The sequence below is a fragment of the Geotrypetes seraphini genome, chromosome 6 (assembly GCF_902459505.1).
Source record: "Geotrypetes seraphini chromosome 6, aGeoSer1.1, whole genome shotgun sequence".
NCBI lineage: Eukaryota > Metazoa > Chordata > Amphibia > Gymnophiona > Dermophiidae > Geotrypetes > Geotrypetes seraphini.
The window spans coordinates 150,037,735-150,055,318 of record NC_047089.1 but is presented as its reverse complement, the minus strand read 5'-3'; positions in this window follow the sequence as shown (position 1 = coordinate 150,055,318).

Below are 17,584 nucleotides of genomic sequence, written 5' to 3'. Positions count from 1 at the left end.
GCGGTTTTGTCTATGAACCAGGTTTTGCACTTACCACACCTTGGTAGCAAAATGTAAGGTTCATTAAATGCAAAGCCCGTGTGCTAGATGTTGGGGCAGCATTAATAGGAAAGAAAAACAACAGTGGAGATGACAAAAACCAAGGGGTAGAGAAACCAAATGTCAAGCTATCGTGCATAATGTTTCATAGTTTTCACGTCAGTACCTCAGTATCATTTGAGCCAACAAAGGCCATGTTTCTGCTTGCATCAGGGGTCTAAAATAAAAATATCAAAAATCAAAAGTAAATGAACATAACCCACAAAAATATACATATTAAAATTTAGTTAATGCTGCAGGGCAGACAATACAGGTGCCAATCAGGAAATCTTTGATCAGGGAATGGTGTTTGGAAGAATGTGGAGATGATATCAGAGAATAATTATATATATAAATATATATATTTTTTTGTTGTTGGGGGGCTATAGCTATCCTACCTATTGTGGTAGTGCAAGTGCACTGAACTCCATCTCTTAAAGTGATACTGACTGCATCTTTGCTATTGGTAGCAAGCAGCGTGTAAGAACATTCTATATCTGTCACTACTGCTCATGCTCTACCTTCATCCATAACACTGGACAACACTCATTTTGGTGTCTCAAATATTATAACTTTTTCTGGGTTTATTTGACCCACTGATTCAAAAAATGGCATCAGTTTTCTCCTATCAGCTCTAGTTTTTGAGATACATAACATGTGCCATATATCACTCTTCACTCTGCTCACCTATTAAAAAATCAGGATATTTAAATGTAATGTTTATTTTTTTTTTCCATTTTATTCATTTTAAAAGCCAACATCAAGTGCACTTAATTCCATCAAATGATATGATGATATAATAAAAACATATCCCTTCCCACCCACCTAGCCTTTCATATAGCATAAAGACAATCAAGAATAATACAAATGATCAAGACCAAAAAATTACAATCAATAAATTAAAGGCATATCCCCCTCTCCCCACCCCTCCTGGATATGTATAATAAAAGGGCTAAAACCAATAATCAATCTTTATAAAATTTTGTCAATGGGTCCCAAACATCCTTGAATTTCTTATAATTTCCCAATTGTATTGCTCTCATACGTTCAAATTTATAAATTTGGCACAAGGATTCCCACCATAAACTATAGGGCTCCTTTTACAAAGGTGCGCTAAGGCCTTAACGCGCGCAATAACGTGTGTTAAATTCCTGAGCGCGCTAGCCACTACCGCCTCCTTTTTAGGAGGTGGTAGATTTTCAGCTACCGCGTGCTATAGTGCATGGTAATTTTGTGCATGCACTAAAAACTCTAGCGCACCTTCGTAAAAGGAGCCCATAGTTTAACCTGTCCCAATTTTTCCAATTTTTCAGAATAAGTTGTATGGCAACTCCCGTCATAATGAAAAGTAATCTATTATTACATGAAGTTATTGGACTCTTGACCCTCAATAACGTACCAAACAGCACTGTATCATATGTCAATGCCACTGGAGCTTCCAGTATTCTATTGATTTGACTCCAAATGGATTGCCAAAATTTAAGTATCAAGGGACAAAAGAAGAACAGATGATTCAGTGTCCCTATATCTAGATGACAGTGCCAGCATCTATTTGACTTAGAACTATCTAATTTTTCTAATCTAACAGGGGTCCAAATACTTCTATGCATGAAGGAAACATCCCTTGACCCCCTTATATTCCCCCCTCCTTTCTGTACCCTCCTCGCAATTCCTGACCTGTATTTAAGTTGTTGTATAGTCTTTATACAGTCCAAATGTATTCTACTGTGAATGTTTGCTTGTAACCCATTCTGAGCTACTGGGAGGAAGAGATAGAAATTGAATTAAATAAATAAATATTAAAAATTAAAAGTGTACCTGAAAATCTACTTATTTCATACCAAAATAACAAGTTTATGATACAAATTTTGCAGTCATTTGACACACAAGATGCTCCTTTTGTAAGACTTCTGAGAGTGCGTCCAAGTGCGTATAATCAAAACCAAATTTCTGGACATGCAGCAGCACTTCTAAACTGCTGTGCATCCAGAGATCAAAGGGGCATGTTGGAAGATATGTTACAGGCTGGAATTGGGCAGGCTTCGGCCTGGACGTACTGCAGCCATAATCACAGCTTTCCTAGAGGGAACTTAGACACTGGCAGTTAGACCTGTTTGAGTTGCATCTAAGTTCCACAAAGGTGCCCAAACTGCTAAAACCACTGGAGGATTTAAGGCATTACCCCCTCTTACTCCCCCAGTGGTCACGACCCCCTCCCACCAACCAAAGAGTGGAAATAAAAAAAACCTATAGGCTTCCCATTAGCTGAACGTGGAAGAGGAATCCCATCAGCTGAGCCAATTTCGTGGATTCCTGGTGGCTTAGCTGATGGGGATTCCCCTGTCAGGATCAGCTGAACCATGGAGCCCTACACCCCTCCCCCTGACACCTCCAGACCTCCCCAAACTCCCCTGAAATCCCTAATATCCCCCTGACATCATGGACCTCCTGGACCTCCCCTGACGTCTCTGCCCTCCACAAATCCCCCCAACATTCCTGGGTCCCACTCCCATATCCCCGGACCCCCATACCTTCACATGAGAAAATGGCAGGAGGGAAGCCCACTCTTTCCTGCCTACAGGGCCATATGCTACAAATGATGGGGCTTCCCCCTCCTAATACATCTTGCGATGTAGTGGGAGGGGCCGAAGGCTCTGATTGGCTCAGTTTTCTAGTTATGGGTAAGCATCAATTCTGATTAACCCTTTTTTATGTAGTCTGAAGTACAAAATGAGGTTGGAATGATTTCTAACAATTTCTGACCTCTTACTAACATATTTGAAAATGTTGTTTCTCTTGGGTCAGGTGTACCAAAGGAGACACACATCAGACAAACAAAGCAAACAGAGCAGCAGGAGGTCCAAATTAGCTGGAACCTCAAAGTTTTATTCAAATTAAAATGTATACTAACACACGGTGATAGTGGCCCATAAGCAAGACTGATCTTATAACTTTCAGCCTAATGTGCATTGGCTAAATTGCCTGTATCAGTGGCTATTGGGTAGCTTGAAGACGTGGGCAGTTTAATCAAAGCATGTCAAGCTGAGTTATAGGATCAGACATATTGCCCTTGTGTCTGAATACATTCTAACATATGAACATAAGAATAGCTTTACTGGGCCAGACCAATACTCCATCTAGCCCAAGCTAGATCATTAGTACCTGGCAAAAACCCAATTAATAGCAATATTCCATGCTACTGATCCAGGGCAAGCAGTGGCTTCCCCCATGTCTGTCTCAATAACAGACTATGGACATTTCCTCTAGGAAATTGTCCAAATCTTTCTTAAAATCAGCTACGCTATCTACCGTATTTTCGCGGATATAACGCGCGCGTTATACGTGATTTTACGTACCGCGCATACCCCTCGCGCGTTATATGCCTGAGCGCGGTATACAAAAGTTTTTAAACATAGTTCCCACCCCACCCGACGCCCGATTCACCCCCCCAGCAGGACCGCTCGCACCCCCACCCCGAACGACCGCTCGCACGCGCTCCCACCCGCACCCTCACCCACGATCGGAGCAAGAGGGAGCCCAAGCCCTCTTGCCCGGCCGACTCCCCGACATCCGATACATCCCCCCCCCCGGCAGGACCACTCGCACCCTCACCCCGAAGGACCACCGACTCCCCAACAATATCGGGCCAGGAGGGAGCCCAAACCCTCCTGGCCACGGCGACCCCCTAACCCCACCCCGCACTACATTACGGGCAGGAGGGATCCCAGGCCCTCCTGCCCTCGACGCAAACCCCCCTCCCTCCAATGACCGCCCCCCCCCAAGAACCTCCGACCGCCCCCCCCAGCCGACCCGCGACCCCCCTGGCCGACCCCCACGACCCCCCCACCCCCCTTCCCCGTACCTTTGGAAGTTGGCCGGACAGACGGGAGCCAAACCCGCCTGTCCGGCAGGCAGCCAACGAAGGAATGAGGCCGGATTGGCCCATCCGTCCTAAAGCTCCGCCTACTGGTGGGGCCTAAGGCGCGTGGGCCAATCAGAATAGGCCCTGGAGCCTTAGGTCCCACCTGGGGGCGCGGCCTGAGGCACATGGGCCAAACCCGACCATGTGTCTCAGGCCGCGCCCCCAGGTGGGACCTAAGGCTCCAGGGCCTATTCTGATTGGCCCACGCGCCTTAGGCCCCACCAGTAGGCGGAGCTTTAGGACGGATGGGCCAATCCGGCCTCATTCCTTCGTTGGCTGCCTGCCGGACAGGCGGGTTTGGCTCCCGTCTGTCCGGCCAACTTCCAAAGGTACGGGGAAGGGGGGTGGGGGGGTCGGCCAGGGGGGTCGCGGGTCGGCTGGGGGGGAGGGGGGTTTGCGTCGAGGGCAGGAGGGCCTGGGATCCCTCCTGCCCGTAATGTAGTGCGGGGTGGGGTTAGGGGGTCGCCGTGGCCAGGAGGGTTTGGGCTCCCTTCTGGCCCAACTACACAAAGGTACGGGGAAGGCGGGTGGGGGTGTCGTGGGGGTCGGCCAGGGGGGTCGCGGGTCGGCTGGGGGACGGGCGGAGGTTCTTGGGGGGGGCGGGCGTTGGGGGGAGGGGGGTTGCGTCGAGGGCAGGAGGGCCTGGGATCCCTCCTGCCCGTAATGTGCGGGGTGGGGTTAGGGGGTCGCCGTGGCCAGGAGGGTTTGGGCTCCCTCCTGGCCCGATATTGTTGGGGAGTCGGCGGTCCTTCGGGGTGAGGGTGCGAGTGGTCCTGCCGGGGGGGGGGGATGTATCGGACGTCGGGGGGGGCATCAGGCTTTCAGGATGGGGACAGACCTTCAAGGGGGGACAGGACTTCAAGGGAGGACAGTGCACGGAAAGTCAGGGGGGGTGAACGGAGAGTCGGGACAGCGCACGGAAAGTCAGGGCAGTGCACGGAAGTCAGGGGGGGTGAACGGAGAGTCGGGACAGCGCACGGAAAGTCAGGGCGGGCGAAAGGAGAGTCGGGCAGCATGCGCGTTATATGCCTGAGCACGGTATAGAAAAGTTTTTGTACATATCATCGTGATTTCTGCGCGCTATACCCCTGTGCGCGTTTTACAATGGTGCGCGTTATATCCGCGAAAATACGGTACTCTTACCACAACCTCTGGGAATGCGCTCCAGAGCTTAACTATTCTCTGAGTAAAATAAAATAAAATAAAATCCTCCTATTGGTTTTAAAAGTATTTCCCTGTAACTTCATTGAGTGTCCCCATGTCTTTGTAATTTTTGGACCTCATGTTGCTGTTTTTTTTAATTTGCTTTGTTTGTCCGATTTGTGTCTCCTTAAGCGCAACAATGTTTTGGAATTAGTAGGCATCATTCTAGCCTCTTTTGCACTCCAGGCTACCTGGTGTGAAAGGCAAGCAGGCACGGCTTGTCAGGGCATCGAGGAAACATCAAGCATAGTGAAATATTACTCACTTTAGAATCTAGGAGATTGAAGAAATGGTTTCTTAAGTCTGGGAGAACTACATTTTCCATAAGGCATTAAGATTTTCGGCTCAGGAGATCTGAGCAAAACCTTAGACAGGTGTGTCAATCAGCACCTGGCACAGCTGGGAGTAATCAGCAGCAGTGCAGCCTGCCAGAGGAAGGAGCTCAAAACAGTTGCTGTTCTGGCAGAGAGCTAGAGAAGACGGAAGAAAGCTAAAAGGGAGAGCTGAAGTGTTCTCTGCTTAAGCTGGAAGAAAGAGTGGGGAGAGCCCCCATTTAGAAAGCTACAGGGAAAGAGAGCAGAGAGCAGAGGTGTTCCGTAGGAAAGCAGTAAGCTTTAGTTATTGAAGCTAGACGGGTAGATCTTCATCTCTCAATTGTCCCTTAGCTGGTACACGGAACCGTATTGGCCAGGGAAAGAGACAACTTCCTCCACTTTGTGCACCTAATGCCCTCAAAAATCGGTGCTGAAAAAAATTGAGTGTTAAGCACTATTCTATATATGGCATAAAATGCCCATGAAAAGCGTGCCTGCACAAACACAGCTTTGAAATGAAGTGGAATACTTTTTATGCGGAAGAAGCTCTTGTAGAAGTGAAATGGAAGCTCCGTCGAACTCTTAAGCCCTCTTTTAACTAAGGTGGGCTAACTGATTAGTGCACGCTAATTGATATAGCGCATGCCAAGTGCAATCCGCTAAGAAGATCGACTGTTGGCTCCGGGCGGCTTTCCCGCAGAGGAGAGAATCCTGCATTCACCGTGGGCCTCATCTGGGGCAGCCTCCTTGGAGCGGCTGGGGCACGGGCAGTGTGTCTGGGAGGGAATGCATGGATGGGAGAACATCGCAGGGGAGGAGACATAGGCATCCTGGGACTGTCTGCCAAGTCTCTTCCCTGAAGAAGCCCTTTCTGGAAACGTCAATCGCTCCTCCTAAACTTACTTGCTCCACTTCATCACTGACACTGAAACCATGGATTGAAGACAAAGTTTTATTTTATTTTTCTTTCCAGCTTATGATTTATCTTTAATCTTATCTATTGTTTTGCCTTTTGTCTTTGTTTTGTTCTATTTCTATCATTTAAATTTCTCCAGAATTCTACTGTTTAACGGCTCCCCCTTCTGCTTCTATTCCTTTCTCTCCTCTCTTCTACCTTCCAAAGTATTTAGATCAATGCTGTCTTGTTAAAATGTTTATTTTATTTTTATTTTTCCTCTAACTCTACTTTTCACTTCTCTATTACACTCCAGGTACTTTAGTTAGATTGTGAGCCTTCGGGACAGTAAGGGAATTTTTCAAGTACCTTTCTTATTTCTAATCTTAATGTATATTTTCTGTAAACCGCTTAGAACCTAACGGATGTAGCGGTATATAAGAAATAAATTACATTACATATTAGTCTATGGGTTTTGATAAGTCTCTGGCAATGAGCGACATCGGAACATGTTTGCACATGCGCGAATGCTGTCCGACGTCGCTTGTTGCTCGTGCAGGTCGAGGGGGCAGGGTGTGGGTGGGCCTTGAGGTGGAATGGGGTATGGCCGGCCGGAACGAGGTGGGCCTGGGGGTGGAGCCATGGGTCCAGATTTTCCTTATGTCAATTTAAGAAATAAGTTTTATTTCCACAATGTGTGATTATTCTTTACTGCTCTGTTGTTGTTTTTTTATTATTATCTAATGTATTATTATTTCTTTTTACATCATTTGCCCTACACAGTGCTTGTGATAACATAAGGATTCCTGCAGAAGGCTTCATAGCTGAAACACAGACCGTGTTGGGTCTATAGTTTGACTTTTGCTTTATATCTTCAATAGAGATCTCGCTGCTGTCATCCTGTTGCACCCATGCAGTCATTCCACCTTCTTTTGTCAAAGCATGGGCATAGCACACAGTTGTGTGTATAAACTATAGAATACTATAATTTACACAGGTTTTTCTAGAAATCAAGGAGCGAGCATTTACACCACCCCCACCTGTCGCTGGTGTAAATGTTCTCATATAAAACATAGAGTCCCACTAAGATGGTCATTTCTTCAATAGTATTCTAACTTGGAATCGCATATAGCTCATAAATACTTCTTATTCCAAATGATAAATATCCATTGTGGTATATGATTCAGCAACTCTTAATAGCTATAAATTTCATAACTTTACTGAAGCTTCGGACGTCAGAAACACCACTCATCGCTCAAATGTTTATCATAGCGAAAAGCTTGACGTGTTGTCTCCTCACTGGTCCTCTGGCCATTTGAGCAATGAGTGGTGTTTCTGAGGTCCGAAGTTTCAGTAAAGTTATGAAATTTATAGCTATTAAGAGTTGCTGAATCATATACCACAATGGATATTTATCACTTGGCTGAATCATATATCACAATGGATATTTATCACTTGGAATAAGAGGTATTCATCTATAAAACATATGCATTCATTTGGCCTGCTTCGCAAGCTTTCTATAACAGAAAAAGAGGCACCTATTTTCCTTTAGAGAATATGCTCCAAATAAGGGTCATCTTGGTGCCTAATAATAGCTGCCCCTTTACAGAGTTATCCTCATAGTAGAATTTCCCCTTTATAGAATACCCCTATATTTAAGCACCAAGACTGCAACTAGTCGGAGTCTATTCTGTTAAAAATAAAGTAGGTACCTATTTTTCTTTATAGAATATTAGTAAAACAGATTGTGAGATAATGTACATTCCCTAATGTAGAGGCAGCCAGGAAGAGGGAAAGGAAGTGAGAATAGCAAACCAAATCTATTAGGAAGTTGTAAAGCAGACGTGGTCTGTGATCCACAAAATCAACTCTGGAAGGAACAATTAGGTAAGAGATTTACCTGAGCCTTAAAAGCATGTTCCCTAGCTCTTCCAATAGGGATGCAAGGTAACTATTCTCTCCATTCTGGTTCTGAGGTAGTGGTTAGGGGAGGAGTCAGCTGCCCAATAAGAAGCAGCAGTGTAGAGCGGAATTCAGTCTTCCTCTGAGAATGCCACAGGGAAGGATGCCAGATCTCAGCATAAAGCTACAATCTTTGAGACAAGAAAGGGCAAGCGTTCCTCCGTATAGGAGGGGCAGCGGTGACAAAAGGGCCAAGGCCATTGGCATGGAGGGAGGCCAGTTAGGGACTGGAACATAGCCAGTGGAGGCTGGGAGAGAAGGGAGGCTTGCGGCTGGACTGGAGCAAGGGTGGCAGATTGGCCAGACCCAGGAGAGCCACACAAAGTTGCAGCGACAATGAGCTCAGCAGTCAGTGGTGGCGTGTGAGGGCGAGGGCGCACCAATGGACTTGATTGAGTGTTAAGGGTATGCACCGTTGACTGTTGACCAGGAAAGCACACTGATCATCAGGGGAACATGGGCCGGCACACTGGCTCAGCTATTTGGGGCATGCAAAAATCACGTACGTCTCTCATCCCACTCATCCATTCGGAGGTGGCAAACCTTTGGCATTGGCACGGGAGGCTCTGATCAGGTACTGCAGTGCTTGCTTAATAACGGTACATTAGAAGGTTCTTTATTCAAAAAAAATATATATATATATATACATTTTATGGGAAGTAACATCTATCTTGGCATGGGGCAGCCAGAGCTGGATTGGAGGTGGGCTGCATGGCATATGGTTAGTGGGAGGTTTTCTCCTCAGATCTCCACATGGCTGAGCAATTTCTTGGGAGCAGTGTGACATATCCCGAGTGAGGCAGCCATGTGGTAGGATTTGTAGTAGGCCGCACGGCTTGTAGCATTAGGCCTCTCTCCTCACAGAAGGGGGAGAAGAGCCTCCTCGTGGTTGGACAATTGCATATTTCTGTTTGTGGGGAAGGGGGTGGATCTTAGTCTTTATAAGGGGGTCTTTTTCATATGTTTCTCGCATGGGTTGTAAAATAAAAACAACAAAAACCCATAGTAAGGAGTCAGAATCCATTCTTAATAACAAACAAACCTGAAAAAATGAGAGAAAGAACGGGGCACAATGCAAGGTTTAATAAAATTATCAATTACTACATTTTAAGGTACTCAGTAAATGTGGCACCACAGATATGAAGGAATGTGCTCTGGGAAGGCATGCCCTAGAATAATTGCTGCAGTGTCCAAGCCTTGTATTCAGATTTAGATGTCACAATAAAGTAATTTGCTTTGGAGGGGGCAGGGGACACTAGGCTAGTGACTAAATTAAGCTGTATTAATGTGAATTAACTCCATGCACTTTAAGGCCACTAGGTTGTCCTATCATGGGCAGGGAAGGGGGAGGGGGTATGGAGCAGTGATGGTCTGCTTGTTTTGGTAGTCTGAAACAGCAATGACATTGCAGTACAAAAAGGCCACCAAAATTACAGCTGAGGTAGGTGAGATGATAGCGGTGGTGCAGCAAGGCTCCAAGAGACAAAGGAGAACGGCAGCTGGAGAAGGCAAGATGAATGTTCAGTTGCAGAAGGAAATCAATGGTCTCATGACAGTGCTTAAGAAGCAACTCGAGCAGCACATTACATGGTCTGTGCAGCCACCAAGGAAGCGGACATTGAAGCTCCAGCACCACCAGAGCAAAGCCCGACTGCTGCATCTGCAGCGCTGGTGTCGCAGTCAGTGAGCCTTCCCGCTAAGCCTGATGTTTCTGATGTGAACCCTTTCACAGGGGGAGTCTCGGCCCAGTGATGGGCGAGACACTGAAATTGTCTTAGCCTTAGTGTAGGTGATTAGGGACACACTCTCTTCGTTTGAAAGGAATAGGGCCTTGGACAATGCTCAAGACAGCAGCCCAAATCATAGTGGTACCCCTCCTGTTTCCCAGCTAGTGGGGGACAGGGAGGATGTCACATGTGGGGCTTCCATGCTGGTCAGGAGCGTGTCCTATTATTGCAAGAGCAAGAAGAGGAGCAGTGCATAGAAACAAACAGGATTTTCATTCAGCTGGAAAGGGAGAAAAAGCCAAAAATGTACAGGTCAATTAGTAATTGGATATCAGCATTTCATATTTGTAGAAGTGTGGTAGTCGAAAGAGAACCTGACATGAACCCATATCCAATTAGGTATTCAGATACCATAATTATGGCTCATAAGTGTTATGGGGGGTAAGCCTGGCTTAATTACAATATAACATTTAGAAAAAGCATGGTGGAGGATAGGTTGATGGGGGCAAAAACAGAAGAAAACAAGTTCTTTGCAGAACACAAACAAAGTCAGAGGAAAGGAGACGAAGACCAAGTGGACGATAATTGGATCAATGTATGGATGATATGAAAAGAATCAACATGATTCGTGTTTTGGCCAAAAGGCCTGCATTAGAAGTATAAACAAAATTAAAAACATATTAGGAATATATAAAATATGAAATGTAAAACACATATGACCAGGACCTAATGATAATAACACAAAAGCTAAAATCAGGCCAATAAACGTAAACCGAAAACCAAATATATAATGTATAATACAACCAATTCTTGTATACAAATCCTATAAATATATCTATTCAACGTGCAAAATGTAAATGAATAAGTAAAAATAAATAAATCAAAATAATATATATGTTTGTTTGAATATTTTAAATGCGAGGAAAGGAATAAAGGGGTCCTTTTACTAAGGTGTGCTAGCCGTTTTAGCACACACTAAATATTAGTGCGCGCTAAACGCTAATGCGTTCATAGACTAGAATGATTGATAATCTTCCAAACAGCTTTGATCACAATTATGGGCTGATGTGAATTGAATAAACAAAAAATATATTTAAATAAAAGTAAAAACTGAAATTAAAGAAAAAAAATTAAAGAACAATCATAAAAATAATAAAAATAAAATGATACATATAGAAATAGGAATGAAAAAAATGATGAATGGTAAATACTTGAAACAAACATGTAGTTAATGTAATGATATGTTTATGCTCTAGTCTAAAGAAAACAATTCTGAATAAATAAAAATGAATAAATAGTGACACACATTAATTAAAGTAAGGAAATTAAGGTGCGCTAACCGATTTAGCATCTGCTAAAGATGCACACGTTAAATGCTAAGACGCCCATAGAATATAATGGATGCCTTAGCATTTATCGCACGCTAATCTTTAGCATGCGTTAAATCAATTAGTGTGCCTTAATACAAGGACCCCTAAGTAGAATGGATATAAAAAGGTTGATTTAAGAACCAAACATAACCTATAAATATATATAAGTAATCAAAACCACGCACTCATTAAAAAAAGAAATATGTAATTGTAAAAAGTTAAGAAGTAAAAAAGAAATGAATGATAGATGGATGAAAATTAAAATGCAAAAATGAAAAAATGACCAAATGCAATGTACTTACCCCCTTTTACAAAACCGCGAAAGCAGTTTTTAGCACAGTCTAGCACGCTGAATGCTCTGCATTGCTCCAGACGCTCATAGAGTTCCTATGAGCATTGAGAGCATCACAGAGCATTCAGCACGCAGGCCTGAATTAAAAAACACTTCAGTGGTTTAGTAAAAGGGAGGGGTTAGAATTGAAAAAGATGAAAAATAAAAGATAAATAAATAAATAAAAGGGCTTAATTTAAAAACTAAACATGACATAAATATATAAGAGAGTCACGCTAATTAATTTGATTAATATAAGCAAAACACTTCTAAAAAATGATGTGCATAAATGTGAAAAAATAAAAATAATAATAAAAAATAATGAATGGTTGAAAATAATAATAAAAAATGGAAAAATGAAAAATGTGGACATGAAAAAAAATAAAAGAATAAAAAAAAAATATTTTTATTATTTTTTCATGTTTGCATTTTTCATTATTATTTTCAACCATTTCAAACAGGTTGCTGAAGGTAGCATGTTTAGTTCACTGACACTAATGATGGCCGAAGTATTACAACAGTGTCGAGTGACCAAGTACAGAATGGGGTAGGGCAGAAAGATGCTGGACCACAGGGATTGGGAGGGAAGAAAAGATGTCCTAAACTTCCTGGAGAAGAAAGGGAAGGGGCAGATAGAAATACCAGACTCATGGAGAAGGGGAAGGGAAGGAGAGAGGTCAGACCAATGGATGGGGAAGTGGGTGGGGGAATAAGAGAGATTTGTCAGACTAGGGAAAGGAAGGAGGAGGGTGGGGAAGAAGAGAAAGACAGAGTGATGCCAGACCAGAAAGGGAGAGAAGGGAAATAAAGGAAGGAGGGGAGAGAGATGTCACACTATGGGAAGGAAAAGATAAAAATTCCAGACCATAAGAGGGGGAAGAGAGAAGACAGATGTAAGACCATTGGAGAGAGAAAGAGAGGGAGGGGATGGTACACAGGGATGGAGGGGAAGGGGAGAGAGAGGGAGGACATGATACATAGGGTTGTGAGGGGTGGGGAAGGAGAAGAGGAGAGTGAGGGAGGAGATGGTGCATAGGGATGGGAGCAGTGAGGAAGGGAAGAAAATGGAAGAAATGCTGCTTATAGATAGATGGGAATAGGGGAGAAGAAAGAGGGAGAAGATGGTATATATGGATAGGAAGGGAAAACATGGAAAAGTACATAGATCTGAGGAGGAAGCAAAGAAATGGAAGAAAGTTGAATGTTAAAAGTTAATGCCATAGATGGATATAGTGTCTTTTTTCAATATCAAGTGTGTATGTCAAAGGACTCAGGCACTGCACATTGCAAATAAAATCAATATAAAAAGCTCACCTTTCCAGCTTCCTGATGTAGCCTAGCGAAACACAGACTGTGTTGGAGCCGTGAACTGACCTTTTCAGATAAGTGGTCTACTGTTAAATATCTTTTGTAGGGCTTTAACATCTGCCACTCCAATGGAAGGAAGATCTCTTGCTCCATGCAATGTGTTATGATTAAAATCTAAACATGTATTAAAGGATGACCTCCTTCTGGACACCCTTAAAACACCTTCTATCAAGAAATGTTCTTGTACAGACCCTCAGAAATGCCACCACGTGTTCAATATCTTTTCATAATACCTGGATTTACACATTGAATCCTCACCGGGTCACTCCTAATATTATTCTTTATGTGTGTTTTTGTATATAACTTCAACCTTCAGTGTATAAAGTTATAAAGTTAATAAAGCATAATTGCTACTGTACTTAACTTTCTGTGGTGGTGGTGGTAAGGGACAAGTATACCGACATGTTTCACCCTTAGGGGGTTTCCTCAGGGCTACAGTCCCTACAATAAAAGGAAAACCATCTTAGCACTGATACAATGTATTACCATTATAACCCACAAGGTTTAAAATCTCTAAATACTCAAAAAGTTTCTCATGTTACCTTGGTTTAGTTCACACGCCGCTAGACCACCCGAAATGCTGCTATCAAGATGGCCGTGGTGTCCAACAGTACTCATTAAATACTCCCGAAAACAACTGCCGGTAATGGGGTGGGAGAGCTCCTCCCACCCCGTTACCGACAGCTGGTTTCGGGAGTATTTAATGAGTACTATTGGACACCGCGGCCATCTTGATAGCAGCATTTCGGGTGGTCTAGTGGCGTGTAAACTAATTAAACAGTAATACTCCCGAAACCAGCTGCCAGTAACGGGGTGGGAGGTGCTCCTCCCACCCCGTTACCGGCAGCTGGTTTCGGGAGTATTTAATGAGTACTGTTGGACACCGTGGCCATCTTGATAGCAGCATTTCGGGTGGTCTAGCGGCGTGTGAACTAATTAAACAGTAATACTCCCAAAACCAGCTGCCGGTAACGGGGTGGGAGGAGCTCCTCCCACCCCATTATCAGCAGTTGTTTTCGGGAGTATTTAATGAGTACTGTTGGACACCACGGCCATCTTGATAGCAGCATTTCGGGTGGTCTAGCGGTGTGTGAACTAAACCAAGGTAACATGAGAAACTTTTTGAGTATTTAGAGATTTTAAACCTTGTGGGTTATAATGGGAATACATTGTATCAGTGCTAAGATGGTTTTCCTTTTATTGTAGGGACTGTAGCCCTGAGGAAACCCCCTAAGGGTGAAACATGTCGGTATACTTGTCCCTTACCACCACCACCACCGAAAGTTAAGTACAGTAGCAATTATGCTTTATTAACTTTATAACTTTATACACTGAAGGTTGAAGTTATATACAAAAACACACATAAAGAATAATATTAGGAGTGACCCGGTGAGGATTCAATGTGTAAATCCAGGTATTATGAAAAGATATTGAACACGTGGTGGCATTTCTGAGGGTCTGTACAAGAGCATTTCTTGATAGAAGGTGTTTTAAGGGTGTCCAGAAGGAGGTCATCCTTTAACTCATGTTTAGACTTATACCTTCTATATCAATATCGATCTTTAAACAAATCATCAAATGATTAAAATCTTAGCACCTTTACAGCGACGTGTATCGCTGCTGTGGCACCTTGCTGAAGAGCTTATGAGCACATTTAAATATTTAAAAGCTTTTAAATGTTATCTGATGATATCAGTTTGAGAGACTTGCCCAATATTGATGAGAGGGTTTTTGTTGTTGTTTTGTTCCATAAAATGGATAAAGGACAGAAAATTAAGGAGAAAAAAACAGCAATTGGATAAGAAGAGCATGGAAACAGTTAAGAGCGCAGACAGAAGGAAGTGAAACCAGAGACTGGGAAAAGATGAGTAGAAAAATCTAATCACCAGATAACAAAGGTAGGAAAAGTGATTTTATTTTCAATTTAGTGATTGAAATGTGTCAATTTTCAGAATTTACATATGTTGTCTATATTTTGCACTGTTCAGGAAGAAATGTATTTCTTTCTATTTCTCTGGTATTGTATTGCATGCAGAGCCTGGCATCTTAGGGTTTTGTTTGTGTATATTAGGACTTTTAGTTTATAGCCCTGTATTTGCAGAGAGTTTATCTTTATTCTGCACGTGTGACCAAGGCCAGGTGTTCTGGTAGGAATGAATATTGTGAAGCATTATTGGTGTCATGGCCCAGGTAAGAAGATATTTGTCAACAGTTTGTCTGGGTTTTGGAAGGCCCCGAGCTCAGGGTCAGATCTGGAGGGCCTCTGTACATGTGGATGTCAACGTGATACTTTCACATGCATGCATGAGCATGATGTCATCGCATTGATGTCCACATATGCACAGATGCCCTCTAGACATGACCCAGAGCTCGGGGTAGGAAACATGAGATTTGTGTGGGGGCGGGGCTGGAGGCGGAATGGAGTGGGACAGGGATGGGTTGGAACAGGGCAGGACTAAGTGTTCTATTTTTTTAAAGAGGAAATTTGATAACCCTAGGTTGGACCTGTGATGTTTTGCTATACAGCAGAAATTTTGAAGCAAGACTGAGACGATAGTATTCCTGAGGACTTGAACAGGGAGAAAAGAATGCCAGTCAATGTAAAAGAGAAGAAATTTTTTTGTGCATACACATATGGGACATTTAAATAATTTTTTTGTTAACTGAGTACTCAAGATTTGATTTGAAACATATATATGTAAAAGGGATTATATAGTCCTAAAATTAACTAACTAGAAATACCTCTTCCGAGGCTACAGTAGTGTACATAGGCATGCATGGGAGCGGCATCTTGCTGCCGGCCAGCATACCTGCTGGTCGTCTCTCTCTACCGCAACCTTTTCCCGACATCTACTCCTTTCCAACATCCCCCCCACCTGCCCACGCCGCAATGTATCTTACTTAAATTTCTTATAAAAACATAGCATTGCCATGCCATCGGCTTTGGCATCCTTTCTCCACTGTGGCTCGCCCCAGCAGAAACAGGAAGTTGTCAGAGAGGGTAGGCCACAGTGGAAAAAAGATGCCTGGGCTGATGGAAGGGTGCCGCTGTGTTTTTACAAGAAATTTAATAAGACACACTGTGGTATGCTGGCTGGCAGCAAGATGCTGCTTCCACTGGAGTGCCATCTAGAAATAAGGCCCCTCCCAATACATTTCAGATTTGGGAGAGGGATAGAAGACAGAGAGGGAGTGGGAGAAGGGAGAGATGTTGGACTCAAATGAGGGAATGGTGGAGAGATGTGAGATTCAGAAGTGGGGTAAGGGAGGGAGGGAAAGATGACAGATTTGTGAAGGACAGAGAGAAATGGACTTGAGGATGGCAGAGGGAGTATAAGGGGGACAGTGAGAGATGGATTTGGAGGAGGACAGATGGAGCAAGAAAGGGAGAGATGAACATGGAGGAAAGTAGAGGAGGTCAGGGAGAGATTGTACAAGGGGGGGAGAAAGGGAGAAATGGATATAGAGGGGCAAAATGGAGAGAGGGCAGAAGGGGGAGGGATGACTCTAGGAGAGCAAAGGAGAGAGAGGAGAGATGGACAGGGAAAGCCGGAGAGGATATAGACTGAGGGCCAGAAAGGGGGAGTGAAGAAGGATGTCAGACTTGGGAGGAAGGAGTGGAAGGGCAAAAAGATGCTTGACTTGTGGAAGAGAAAGAGAGGAAGGAAATTCTGGGTTATAAGGGTAGAGTTAGTGACAAGGAGGGGAGATTCCAGAAATGGTGGATCCATGTGAGAGAGTTGCCGAGCAGATAAGTGAGCAGAATAATGAGTATATGAGTGTAGAAATATGGTAATAGGAAGCAGATAAAAAGGAATAGGAGGAAGAGAAATGTGAAAGCTAGGGGATGAGAGAAGGAGATAGAAAATTGATTACCGTATTTTTCGCTCCATAAGACACACTTTTTCTACCCCAAAAAGGAAATGGAAAAGGGGGTGCGTATTATGGAGCGAATACACCTCCGTGCCTCCCAGCCCCTCGCCACTCTCTTACTTGCTCGTTGCTGCAGGAAAGGAAGAGAAGGGCCGGCGGTGTGCAATCGGGCCCACAAGCCTTGTCCCGATGTCAATTTCCGTCAGAGAAAAGGTCCAGGCCAGCCAATCGCTGGCCCAGATCTTATCTCCAACATCAGAATTGACGTCGGAGGAAGGCTTGTGGGCCCGATTGCAAGCTGTGGCTCTGCGTGGAGTTGAGCACAGAAGTCGGCAGCCGCTTTGCCCTGTCAGCAGCAGGAGTCAGCCGCTTCCATGTCAGCAGCAGCGTCGGGTGTGCTCTGCGGTCCAGGAGTGCAGGAGCCTTGTTTTGAATGTGTTGCGGTCCAGGAGTGCTGGAGCCTCTTTTAGGTCAGAGGAGCTGGCTTTTGATCTTCTATGGAGGGATCTTCGGGCTCCTGAGAGGTAGATAGTGCTGCAGT